Source organism: Pongo abelii, chromosome 11, assembly GCF_028885655.2.
Source record: "Pongo abelii isolate AG06213 chromosome 11, NHGRI_mPonAbe1-v2.0_pri, whole genome shotgun sequence".
In the NCBI taxonomy this organism is placed as follows: domain Eukaryota; kingdom Metazoa; phylum Chordata; class Mammalia; order Primates; family Hominidae; genus Pongo; species Pongo abelii.
In genome coordinates this window covers 90470053-90483538 of record NC_071996.2, presented here as the reverse complement: position 1 = coordinate 90483538, position 13486 = coordinate 90470053, and positions in this window count along the sequence as shown.

The following is a 13486-nucleotide window of genomic DNA, read 5'->3' as shown; positions in this document are numbered from 1 at the left end:
CTGAGAGAGGCAGATCAGAAGTTTGAGACCAGCCGGGCAACATGGCAAAACCCTATCTTTACTACAAATGCAAAAGTTAGCTGGGTGTGGGGGCACAGGCCTGTGGTCGCAGCTACTCGGAAGGCTGCGGCATGTGAATCATTGGAACCCGAGAGGATGCAGTGAGCTAAGATCATGCCACTGCACTCCAGACTGGGTGACAGAGTGAGACTTTTTTCTCAAATAATAATAATTATATATATATATATAATTCGAACTTACTCATAGAAGACATTTGAAAATTCAAGTGATCAGAAAGAATATAGAATAAAAAAGACAAAGTGTATTCAATTTCTTTTGAACTCATACTCTGGTATCATTGAGATATATGGTCATGAACATAATCTTTGAACTCTAATACAATGCAGATACATTTTAATATACCACTGTACATATTATATATAGAAATTAGTCCAATCCTCACTCAGAAGAACTTGTACTCTGGTCTAAGTCTTGTTTTGGAATAAATTTACCCACATCTGGCACCTTTACTCCTTTAGTCAATACTCAACCAATGCCACTCTGCCTCTACACATTTTTTATGAGACTGTGGTAGCCTAGAGGGAATATTACCAGGTAAACACTTCTATACTTTTAAATTGTCCTCCCTGGGAGATAAATCTTCTAATAGTGTCATACTACCATTGGAAGATGTAGCCACTTAATAAAATATAGAAGTCCCTGGATCTGTGGCTACAACCTGGCTGACTTCATAAGGTGGGACCAGCTTAATTCCTTTGAAGTAAAATGTATTATTGATACCAATGTGGTAGCAGAGATACAGGCCTTCTAAAATATATTGTCTATGAAATTCAGGTATTTTATAGTCATTTAAAAGACGCAGCTTTCTAACAACAGATTGTTGGTTTAGTAACTAATCAAACATTTGCAATTAAATAACATGGCTGATAAAAGTAATGTGTTAGAATACAAGAAAAATGTGAAGTCATTCAATACAGACCACACACTGATAGACAAAATACAATCCATTAAAAAAAAAAAAACAGAAACATATATCTGTAGAGCTCTCCATGACTGAGAATATATGGAATAACGTTTTGCAATGCCTATAGTTGGGAAATACATACGAATAATATGTATTATTTGAATTTTGTCTTTATGCTTTTCTTATTTTCCATAATTAGCAGATATTCTTAGTTAATCAAGTATTTTATTTTACCGGTATTTATTTTATTATTTTATTTTATTTGAAATGAAAATCAGTTGAGAGAATGGCCACATATCATATCATTTTGATATGAGAAATGGCCACATATCATTTTCTGAGAAGCTGCCTGAGAGCCCCAAAGCACACAGGTAGATAATTAGTTCAGAGGGAGAATGTGAGACACAGAGCATAGGAACAGACAGTTAAGTAGAATCCCCCAGATGCAGTCAGGTTTGCAGAGTGAGGCTCAAAGTGGAACAATGGTTCCCAACTGGGAATGATTCTGTTTTTCATGGAATGTTAGGCAAATTCTGGAGACATAAGTTGTTACCATCAGGGGCAGTTGTTTACTGGCATCTAGCGTATAGAGACTAGCAATGCTGCTACGTAGCCTACAGTGCACAGGGCGACCTACTGCAACAAAGAATTATCTGTTCCAAAATGTCAATAATGCCCAAGTTAATATACCTGAGGGCAAATATACAATTTCACTCCTGAGAAGGACAATACGTTAGAGAAAGTCAGCTACATTTTTACCTGCTTTGCAGGACTGAAACCTTCCTAAAATGAAATTCTGTTCTCAACTAAAGAAATGAACAGAGTCTAGAAACTGCATAAGTCAATTCAGTTGAACCTTTTGTGATGCTCAGAGGTTATAATCAAAGAAAGAATGAAGATGACTGGCTGGTCTTATGCACTCTGAAAAATCTGGGCAGGATTATTTTATCTAATCAGTCAGGCTTTCTCAGGCCAGGATCCATCAAGGGCTTAGTTCCCTTTATACAGTCTGAAACAGCAGGAATAGATTGTAAGCATAATTCTTTCTGAGGTCAAAGTTCCTTAAGCATTCTTAATCAATAAGAGAGGTAAGATAATCTATGCCATAAGTAATTATCCCTGAAACTCGATTCATAAAGAGACAGAAATCAGCAAATGTGTATACTGGGTGGGGAGATTGCAGTAAAATGGACCTATCCTTACATGTAATTTTCCTGGGAGATTCAGAATGAAATTGCTTTGTATGAGAAGACAAACTTCTTATGCAATTTGCTACTGTCCTTCCTTGCAGGACAGGTAAAATTTTGTCTCTGGACCTATGAAATTATTCGATGTGGTGATCACAGAGTATTTGAGTACAATTTTTGCTAAGGGATGGGTAGTCCATCGTAGGCGGATAGAAAGCTTGCCGCCATATTAAGTAGAAGGGAAAAAAGGCCCAACTTCTCTGGTTTATACCATGCTATATTCATACACATGATCATCATGCATTATATATACATTAATACAGCACCAATAATAATACTTAAGAGTTAAAATAACTCTTAAGTTAAATACTTAAATACTAAGAGTTAAAATAACACTGAAAACAATAAAATTAGTTAAAAATAAAATATTATAGACAGGATTCAATATTAAATGATTTTCAGTGGAATACAACAAGCAATAAAGATTAAATGAATGATTAAGAATGTGTTACAAAATAATTAAAATAAATGGCCTAGTAAATGAAAAGCCTAAAACCAGTTTAAAATACAGAAAATAAATAAAAACAAAACAATTAAAGGCTAGAACGTTAAAGAATAAAACACAGAATGGTTAAAAGTATAAATTCTGAGACCTAACATTCCAATGCAGAAGCAAACAGGGTCCTGAGAGTTGTAGAAACCATAAAAGCAAAGATAATTGTCCCCTGAGATTTGACTTTTTTTGAAGGGGGTCTCTAGGCAGATATCCTAAATGAAATCCATACATACCAAAACTCTGGTGAGCACAACAGTGGTTAATTTTCAGGGACAAGTCTGCGAATTTATTCTCAGCAGTTTTGCTCCTGCTTTCCATGGTCTTTTCTCTCTTTGTGTTCACTCACCCAAGGTTTTGTGTGTATTAACTGATCCCTTACATACTGCAAACAAAAAGGGATCTTTAATTTGCAAACCCCTTAGTCCTAAAAAGTACAGTGAAACAATACCTCATAATGGTTAAACTCAAGGATTATAGAGTTGGAGTTAACACTTGTAAAGTTATTTAAACATCCTGTGTGCTCTCTTAAGGCATTGTTAAGAAAATCAAGTAAGTTTACTTCGTTAAATTTTGTAGTAGCTTATAATTGTTTTGGGGAATAATGGTTTTATAATTCTGTGTTAAGTAAAACATTACTTTTCTTAATTAAATCTGAACTTAAAGAGAATATGGTGAGCAGACCAATCACACTTCTTTATCAGGTGCATTTCACACGTGCCAGAACCTAGGAGAAGAGATTGGACAAATGTTTGAGCACTTTTTAAATTGCCTATTGAATTCTCAAAGGAGGTTACATTTTTCCATCTGGACTTTTTTCTCACTTAGGAAAATTCCCAGAAAGGATAGAGCAGCAAGCTCGGCAGGAAATCCGTGTTCTGAGTTTTTATCTTTCACATAGAGTTGGGGAAAGGCGGAAGAAACAGGAAAATTTAGTCTGCTAGTCCCCCGTAACCAATATCCATTTTTCACAGACGGAAAAAAAAGCATACACAAAAAGGGAAATAACAAATTTCTCTTGTGTGCTTTCTCTTGGGCCACAAAATAATTTGTTCCAAGATTTATATTTAATGTTGCAAGACTTAAAGTGATGTCAAGATTACATACAGAGTGTTATCATAGCTTTCAATTTATTTAGTTTACATAGTTCACATTCTGTGGTTTTTCTTTTAAAATAAAGGCACAGCATAAATGAAGTTTGTTTGCTTTCCTCAAGAGAAAGAGAAAATACAGGCAAAAAGAAGCTTCTTTTGAGGGAAATTCGGAAGGCATTTGTTGCCATGCATGCCTCGCACAGACAGCTAAAGAGAGCTACAGGTTAAAATTCTTAAATCTTGCCAAAAATGGTCAGCTGCTTTGTGAGAAAAAGCTATTGAAAAGAAAAATCAGTACATTTAGAAAAAGAGTGCGGTTAGTTCCACATGGTTATTACATTGGAAGTTTTTGGTTATTGCATCTTATGCAGATAACCAGGAAAGATATTTTTTTACTTTTCATGTACATTGACTTTGGAAACTACATTATAAAAGAGAATAACATCATTTTATAAAAGCAAAAGAATACCTGCCCTTTTTATGATGTGATAAATATGATCAAATGAAATAATGTTTAAAGGACTTTTTTTTTACAAATATTATCTTGATAACAAAATGGTTATTTTTTCTTTCATTTAGGTAGTTATTATAATTTTTAAAATTAAGCATTTTGGAAAGAATGAACTGTAAAAATGTCTCTCTAATGTTTTTCTGTTGTTGTTATATGTTCTAATTTATTTTTAATTTGAATATTTGAAATCGAGGAAAAGTAGAAAGGAAAATATCCCAAAAATGCAGTAACAATCATCCACAATTAGTAAATACTAGCATTTTCATTGTAATTGCTCCATATGTTATATGTAATAATTTATATTTTATTATATAGTATTTTGTATAAAATACAGTATTATTTAGTATTTCATATAAGATATATAAAATATTACATGTATAGTTGAAGGTCACATTATTCTTTATAGTCTTTCCCTATTGCATTCCTCTCCCCTCCTTTCTAGAACAACCAACAAATGTAACTATATGTCCTTTTATTGCATATATAGCTATGTGTATTTCTAAAATTATGTAAATGATATTGTTCTTAACTTTGATTTATTTTTTGTTCTGGCCATGTGTATACTGTATTTTATCTAAATACTGTATTACTGTATTTTATCCAAATAGTCTTCTATCAAATGATTATACCAAAATGTATTTATTCAGTCCACATTGATTAATTTTTAAATTGTTATGTCATTCTTTCACAAATACACATGCACATGTTCATTTACTGCAGCACTATTCATAATAGCAAAAACATAGATCAACCTAAATGCCCATCCACAGAAGACTAGATAAAGAAAATGTGGTTGGTACATATACACCATGGAATACTAGGCAGCCACAAAAAAGAACCAGAACATATCCTTTGCAGTGACATGGATAGAGGTGGAGGCCATTACCCGTAGCAAACTAACACAGGAACAAAAAACCAAATACCACATTTTCTCATTTGTAAGTGGGAGCTAAACGTCAAGTACATATGGACACAAAGAAGGGAACAACAGACACTGGAGCCTACTTGAGGGTGGAGGTTGGGAAGGAGGTGAGGAGTGAAAAACTATCAGATACTGTACTTATTACCTGAGTAACAAAATAATCTATACACTAAACACTCATGACACATAATTTACCTGTATAGCAAACCTGCATGTGTACCCCTGAATTTAATGTTCAAAAAAATTAATTGCTTTCAATTTTCTGATTTTATAAAAAATATTACACATATCTTTGTATAAGGTGTAAGGAAAGGGTCCGGTTCAGTTTTCTACATATGGCTAGCCAGTTTTCCCAACACCATTTATTAAATAGGGAATCCTTTCCCCATTGCGGTTTTTTTGTCAGGTTTGTCAAAGATCAGATGGTTGAAGATGTATGGTGTTATTTCTGAGGCCTCTGTTCTGTTCCATTGGTCTATATATACCTTTTGGTACCAGTACCATGCTGTTTTGGTTACTGTAGCCTTGTAGTATAGTTTGAAGTCAGGTAACGTGATGCCTCCAGCTTTGTTCTTTTTGCTCAGGAGTGTCTTGGCTTTATGGGCTCTTTTGGGTTCCATATGAAATTTAAAGTACTTTGTTTTTTTCTAATTCTGTAAAGAAAGTCAATGGTAGCTGGATGGGGATAGCATTGAATCTATAAATTACTTTGGGCAGTATGGCCAAAGTAATTCTTCCTATCCATGAGCATGGAATGTTTTTCCATTTATTTGTGTCCTCTCTTATTTCCTTGAACAGTGGTTTGTAGATCTCCTTGAAGAGGTCCTTCACATCTCTTCTGAGTTGTATTCCTAGGTCTTTTATTCTCTCTGTAGAAATTGGGAATGGGAGTTCACTCATGATTTGGCTCTCTGTCTGTTATTGATGTATAGGAATGCTTGTGATTTTTTCACATTGATTTTGTATCCTGAGACTTTGCTGAAGTTGCTTATCAACTTAAGAACATTTTGGGCTGAGACAATGGGTTTTTCTAAATATACAATCATGTCGTCTGCAAAGAGAGACAATTTGCCAGAATCTACAAGGAACTTAAACAAATTTGCAAGAAAAAAACAAACAACCCCATTAAAAAGTGGGTGAAGGACATGAACAGACCCTTCTAAAAATAAGACATTTATGTGGCCCACAAACATATGAAAAAAAAGCTCATTATCACTGGTCATTAGAGAAATGCAAATCAAAACCACAATGAGATACCATCTCATGTTACAATGACACTCATTAAACAGTCAGAAACAACAGATGCTGGAGAGGATGTGGAGAAACATGAATGCTTTTACACTGTTGGGGGGAGTGTAAGTTAGTTCAGCCACTGTGGATGACAGTGTGGCAATTACTCAGGGATCTAGAACCAAAAATACCATTTGACACAGCAAACCCATTACTGAGTATATACCCAAAGGATTATAAATCATTCTACTATAAAGACACATGCACACATATGTTTATTGCAGCACTATTCACAATAGCAAAGACTTGGAACCAACCCAAATGCCCGTCAATGATACAGCATATAAAGAAAATGTGGCACATATACACCGTGGAATAATATTCAGCCATAAAAAAAGGATGTGTTCATGTCCTTTGCAGGGACATGGATGAAGCTGGAAACCATCATTCTCAGCAAACTAACAGAGGAACAGAAAACCAAACACTGCATGTTCTCACTCATAAGACAGAGTTGAACAATGAGAACACGTGGACACAGGGAGAGGAACGTCACACACTGGGGCCTGTAGGGGGGTGGAGGACTAGAGGAGGGATAGCATTAGGTGAAATACCTAATGTAGATGACGGGTTGATGGGTACAGCAAACCACTGTGGCACATGTATACCTAAGTAACCAACCTGCATATTCTGCACATGTATCCCAGAATTTAAAGTATAATAAAAAATGTATATTACGCATATCATTGTTAGTATTTACTGGTGCATAAATGCAGAGTGCAACTTTTTTTAGAATATTAGAGATATAATTTCTGGGTTGTAGATTATATATAATTTTAAAATTACTAGATTTGGCTTTGGGAATTTTTTAACTTAGAAGGTCAATGGATATTTATTATTATGGCTAGTGAAATATATAAAAGGTAATGTAACTACTGAAACAGAGGGGTAGTATGGTATAGTATTTAGGACTGTATGCTCAGAATCCAACTGTCAAGATTCAAATTTCACTGTTTTCTATTTGCTGTTTGAACTTACACAAATCATTTAATCATTTCTCTTCATCTGTAAATGGGAAAAATACTATTTACCTATCTTACATGTTTGTTGCGAGAATTAACCAATTTTTTTTTTTTTTTTTGAGACGGAGTCTGACTCTGTCACCAGGCTGGAGCACAGTGGTGTATCTCAGCTCACGGCAACTTCCGCCTCCCAGGTTCAAGCAATTCTCCTGCCTCAGCCTCCCAAGTAGCTGGAACTACAGGTGCACACCACCACACCCAGCTATTTTTTTTTTTTTTTGTATTTTTAGTAGAGTTGGGGTTTCACCATGTTGGTTCGGCCAGGATGGTCTCAATCTCTTGACCTTGTGATCCACCCGCCTCAGCCTCACGAAGTGCTGGGATTACAGGCATGAGCCACCACACCCGGTGACAATTAAGCAATTTTAAGGCATAAAGGACTTGGAATAATTTCTGGTACCCTGTAAGCCTTCAGTAAACATTAACTATTGTTGTCACGCTTATTTGTATTATTGTTTTTCTATATGTAACTACATTATCCTTATTATTGATCAAAGGATGAGAGGTCTAGAAGAATTGTGAAAAATGGAGATAATTCTCCAGATCTTATAGTTTAGTCAAAGTGCCTTGACTAAAGACACCAGTGTCAATATGTCTTCTGAGCAGCTTCCACATACCACTCTCTGACACTCCTGAGAATGAGCACATACCCTATTGTAGGGCAGCTCATCCAATCTTTGCAAACTACAATTGGTAAGAAAGTTATCCGGATTTTAAGCTAAAATCTGTGTGCCCAATATTATCACTCACCTAATTCTCTCTGCAGCAAAATAGATTATATTTACACTCTCTTCCACATACTAGTTTTCTAGCAACAGTAATATAAAATAATGTAATATAATATGTGAGTATATACTCTCCCCACTTTCCAAGCTTTTTCTTCCTAAAGTTAAATATCCCAGCTTGCTTCATATTTATTTTGAGGCACATATATTTTTAAGGTGTCTAAATGTGTATCCTTTAAATAACATGCCTTTTGACTCACTCCTCTGAACACACTGTGCTTTGACAAGGCTCTCCTAATGTTTGGTCCACAGATGAAAGCAAGAGATCGCAAAGTGCAGTGGGAATATTACTTTTCTTATGCTGGATGATTTTTATCAATTATTGTGACCTAAGAGTCTGTGATACTTTTATAACAGGTATGTCATTTGTATAGGACTTATTTATCAGAGGTAAGCATATAGGAAACCCTTGTTATGCACCTTTAAAAAGTAAATCAATTTATGTATATCAATTTACCTCTTTATTTACATTTCAGAGATACAGATATACTTACAAGGTTCTCACAGAAAGAGGTAGAGAAATAAATGAAATAGTATTAGGAAGAAACTACATTAATATAAGTGATATCTAAATAATATCACCATACTATGTAGAAGAATGTCTGATTATAGAAAACTAGAATTTTTTTAAATGTAGTATCTCACACAGAAAATATTTTTTCAGTCCACAGAAGAAATTTTTTTCTTCTTTGTGAGACATTACATTAAAAATAAGTAGCAATATTTTATTGTGAAAACCTTAATGTAATTTATGACTAATACTTCTTTGAAAATTTTTCTGTGAGGGCTAAGTAACCCTCAAACCGTGACTAGAGGTTCATAGTCCCACATGCTACAACTACTTCTCAATAACCATTCTCATTTTCAACTTAGCAAGAAATATCTTATTAATAATAAATATGACATAGATCAAACAAAAATTACAACAATGCTGGCACTCAACCTTTGCATGTATGTATTTATTTTGATATCATTGTGAAAATTTAACCAGTTGAGAAGATGGAATTTTCCTACAGATGGACTCAGCTTGCTTGAGAATAGAAAATTCCTGAAAACCATTTTGTTACTACTAGGCTGCTTAACAATAATTTACTTTAATCTGCAACATATTTCAAATTGATCCTTGTTTAATTAATTGTTGAAGGCTGCTGCTTACCACAGGTAAATTCAGGAAAGGATTCTCCCCCAAATTACTTCATATGCTGCAAGGAATGTGTAGGAAGAAGATGGGGGCACAGGGAGATGGAAGACGTGGGGTCTAGCAGTCCAATTTAGTCCAGTGGTTCAGGGTTACATAATGTCATTATATGCGTGCAGTCAAGATAGTGTATTGTTCATTTCTGCCTAACTTATGCTTGGTAGCAAACTACTCCCAAATGTACAGAGCTTTTACAAACAAAGGGTTCATTTTCAATCACCTTTGTGGGTCATCTATGTTTGTGCTTCTTTTCCTCTTTATTATGATTATGAAAGAATAGCCCTTATCTCGAACATAACAATCATCTGGCAGAAACAATGGAAAAAAATATAGAACATAAAACTCATAAACTTGTCATGAAGCTCACAAAAATTCTACCCAGCTGTTGTGTACATATATTTCTGCTCATTGTATTTGCCAAAGCCAGTAATGTAGCGAAATCTTACGTTCGAGAGGGGAGAAATACTCTCTTTTCACTGGTTACCAAAGAGGGACAAAAAGGGAGGGGAAGCAAATATGTATGTTTGAACAAACAGTATAATCTACCAGAGAGAGGAGTAGGAAGAGAAGCTAAGTATGTCTCTTCTCCTTCACATGTATCTAATTGTCCCTCATTCCCTGTGAGATGGATTTTTTTAAATTCTTAAGAAATATGAAAAATTGAGATACTTAATGGTTGAAACAACTATCTAAAGAGAAATTAATCATGCAGATAATTGCATAATGTACTTAATGTTAGGTATCTCAACTATTGTTAAAATGAACATGATATTAAATTTAGCTAAAAATAAGGTGGCTGGACTATAGTTGGTAGTATTTTGATTTGCTACATGATATGTTTTTCCATTTCTTTTTGTCCCTACCCTTTATCCCTGGCAGATAAAGGTAAGAGCAAAAAGAACTTCATGTGACTTGCCTAATGGATGTTTCAACCCACAGGAAAGATTTTCTTGAAAGGCAAGGCTTTAAATTGCAAGAACTATGATCTGAAGTGAGAACATATTTTTAATTTTAAATCTTATAGATACAACCAAGCTATAAAAGCCCTCTTAGCAGAGGGTAGTCAGGACAGAGAGGAGAAAATGGGCCAGGGGCCTTTCCCAGTCACTCCCAAAGATTCAGGTGCTCTCAGGAGAAGGGAAGGAATGAGAGCAGGACACATCTGAATTACCTAGATTTTTCCCAAAGTGACCAAATTTTAACTGATAATTTAGCTAGTAATAAATTACCTAGAAAAAGCAAGATTGCACTTTCCACATCAGTAAACATAGGGACTTAAGAGCTAAATAAATTTCAGTAATGATTAAATAAATATAGAGGCACGTTTAAAATCATGTTTGCATGTGTCTTACCTATTACATAGAGTTTTAATAAATATAATCTGATATAGCCTAGAGGCCAGTCTTTTTTACGTCTGAAATCTGATAGTATCCATTGTTTTCATTTGCTGATCCATTTTCAGAAATCCATTTTCAGAAAAAGTGAACTAAAAACAGTATATGGCTTAGATTCCACATGTAAGGATGAAGACTGGAATGAAGAGTGAAGCTCAAGGACTCACCCTTCACCCAATCCAGTTAAACATCTTTGCAGCCACATTCTGTATGAAAAGTAATTGTTTAAAATATGAAATAATTGAATATCTAATATTTACCCACTTTAAAGTAGACCAAAAAGCATGAAATGAATATTTGATGTGATAAAATTTAATTTTTTCGGATATTTATCAAAACTTCTGTTTAATCTGAAGTTTTAAAATCTTAGTGTTTTCTATCATGCAACAATGTGTAACCTTCTCACCACGATCAGTTAGAATTACCTGAACGTATTGAAACATTAGATATGTTTTAATACCCAGCATTCTTAAAGGATAAAGTTAGGAAATGTCTCCTGATAGGTAGGGCAAGTAAAGGAAAAAAAGATTATTTTTATATCTCAGTCAAGAAATATTAAAGCTTATAGTAAGAGCTGAGAATATTATTTGACATGTGTGAGTTGGAAAGAAAAAACAACAAAACATGGTGAGAAATGAAAAGATACAGAAACTTATTAGATACAGAGAGGTTTAAGATACAAAGGCAGATAGGCAAATTGTTGGTGAGAATGTTTGTTTTATCCAAATAAATTAGAGTTATGCACAATGAAATGGTAAACTAGCAAAAAGAAAAAAAAAAAAAAAAGCACAGAAAGGACCTTCACAAGCCTTTGGGAGGGAGGAGCTGAGTCTACAGGGTCCATAGTTACAGCATCTGGCTCACTTAACAATATCATAACATCAAGTTCTCATATTCTCTTTAGCACAAGAATACTGAAGGTTTTCTAAGTTACATTTTTAAAAATGATGAGAAGTTTTCACTGATGCCAAGCACAGCTTAAATATGAAATTGATAATCTCTGGTGTTAAAAAAAAATAAAACCACTCAGCTATGGCTCTTTCAGATAGGGTTCTTAACATTTTAAGAAAAACATTTTTAAATGATTTTAGGACAAAAAGGGATTTATTGCAAGGATGCATGCTCCTGAGTACTTCGGAAAACTTGAACTAGGCCTGGGCATGTACTGCCACTGTAGAGCTCAGGCATCATGCTCACATCATTTGCTCACTCTTGCTCTTGCTTTCATTCTTTCCCTGGTTCTCTCTTAGAAGTTACCTATTCTCTTTTCTTTATTCTGTTCCTCAATATCCTATCAACTAGCTTTCACCACATAACCATCTTGCACACAGACATTGTGGCTATTAGCCCTTTCTCTATCTGGCCTTTTAGTCAAGAGCCTGACATTTACTGTTATCAACCTAAAATAACTAAAAGAGTCAGAATCTAGTTTAAAGAGAGTTTATTCTCTTGTCCACAAAGTTTCAGGACAAGCTGTTCAGGAAGGACAGATTCCAAAGAATGGAAGTCAGAGTTCAGAAGTACAGAAGTTTGGGATCACTTATAGAGACAAAGTTTAGGGGAGCTTAACAAAATTTCAGCATCTTTCTTCATAAGCCTTAATGGCATAGTTACTATTAGCTGGTTGGTCCAGGTGGTGCTTTTGTTTTGGGAAAGGTATATTTAACATTCCACACTGAAGATGTAACAGTCATGGGGTCTTGGGTGCCATCTGGTCTGAATTAGGTACCAGACAATAAAGGAGGCAGTTAATCTATAACAAAGATGAGTAATTGGAAGTAGGGGAAGGTCTGATATCTGGTCTTTGCTAGTCATTTTTAGAATAAGAACAATCAGGAAGACAGCCAATCTACAATCTAAGGGGCAGAATTGCAAATATGCTACGTGACAGTCTCCAGGGCTTAATTTTTTTCCTTGACATACTAAATTTAGATAGTCCTGAAATTTTATTTTATTTCTACACTATGTGCTTTTTCTATAGTTCTCATTTTATGCTTTCAAGAAAGAAAATCTGATTGGCTGAGCTTGCCTCTACCTGAGCTACAGATTCGTCAAAAGTTTAATCAAGGTCCATTGTGGTACCAAGGAAAAAGGACTTTCCTCTACAATCTGAGTGAGATGATAGCTTTGATTGTGGTTGAGGGGCAGGGCATGAGGTAATAGGAGATAAGTTATTAACATGATATGAAACCTAGAGCATGAGTGAGAAGGCAACTTGGAGGAGGATTTACGCATTTTTGCTCTAAAGTCGGACTGCATGACATTAGAATCACAGCTCCACATACTGAACTCAATCTTCCTAGACATGTGAAATGGGCATACACAGAGGACCTTCTTTATAAGCTAGTTGTGAGAATTAAATCAGATAGTTTATGTTCCTGTCACCAAATAATTATTCAATACGTATTAAAAACACACAAGATGAAAGGTTACCTTGTACAGAGAGGTCTAAGGAAAGCAAGAAAAATTGAAGGCACAAAGAATCTGAGATGGAGAAGCAAGAAACTCATATATTTTCTGACCAAATGTCTTCAGCCTTCCTGGCAAA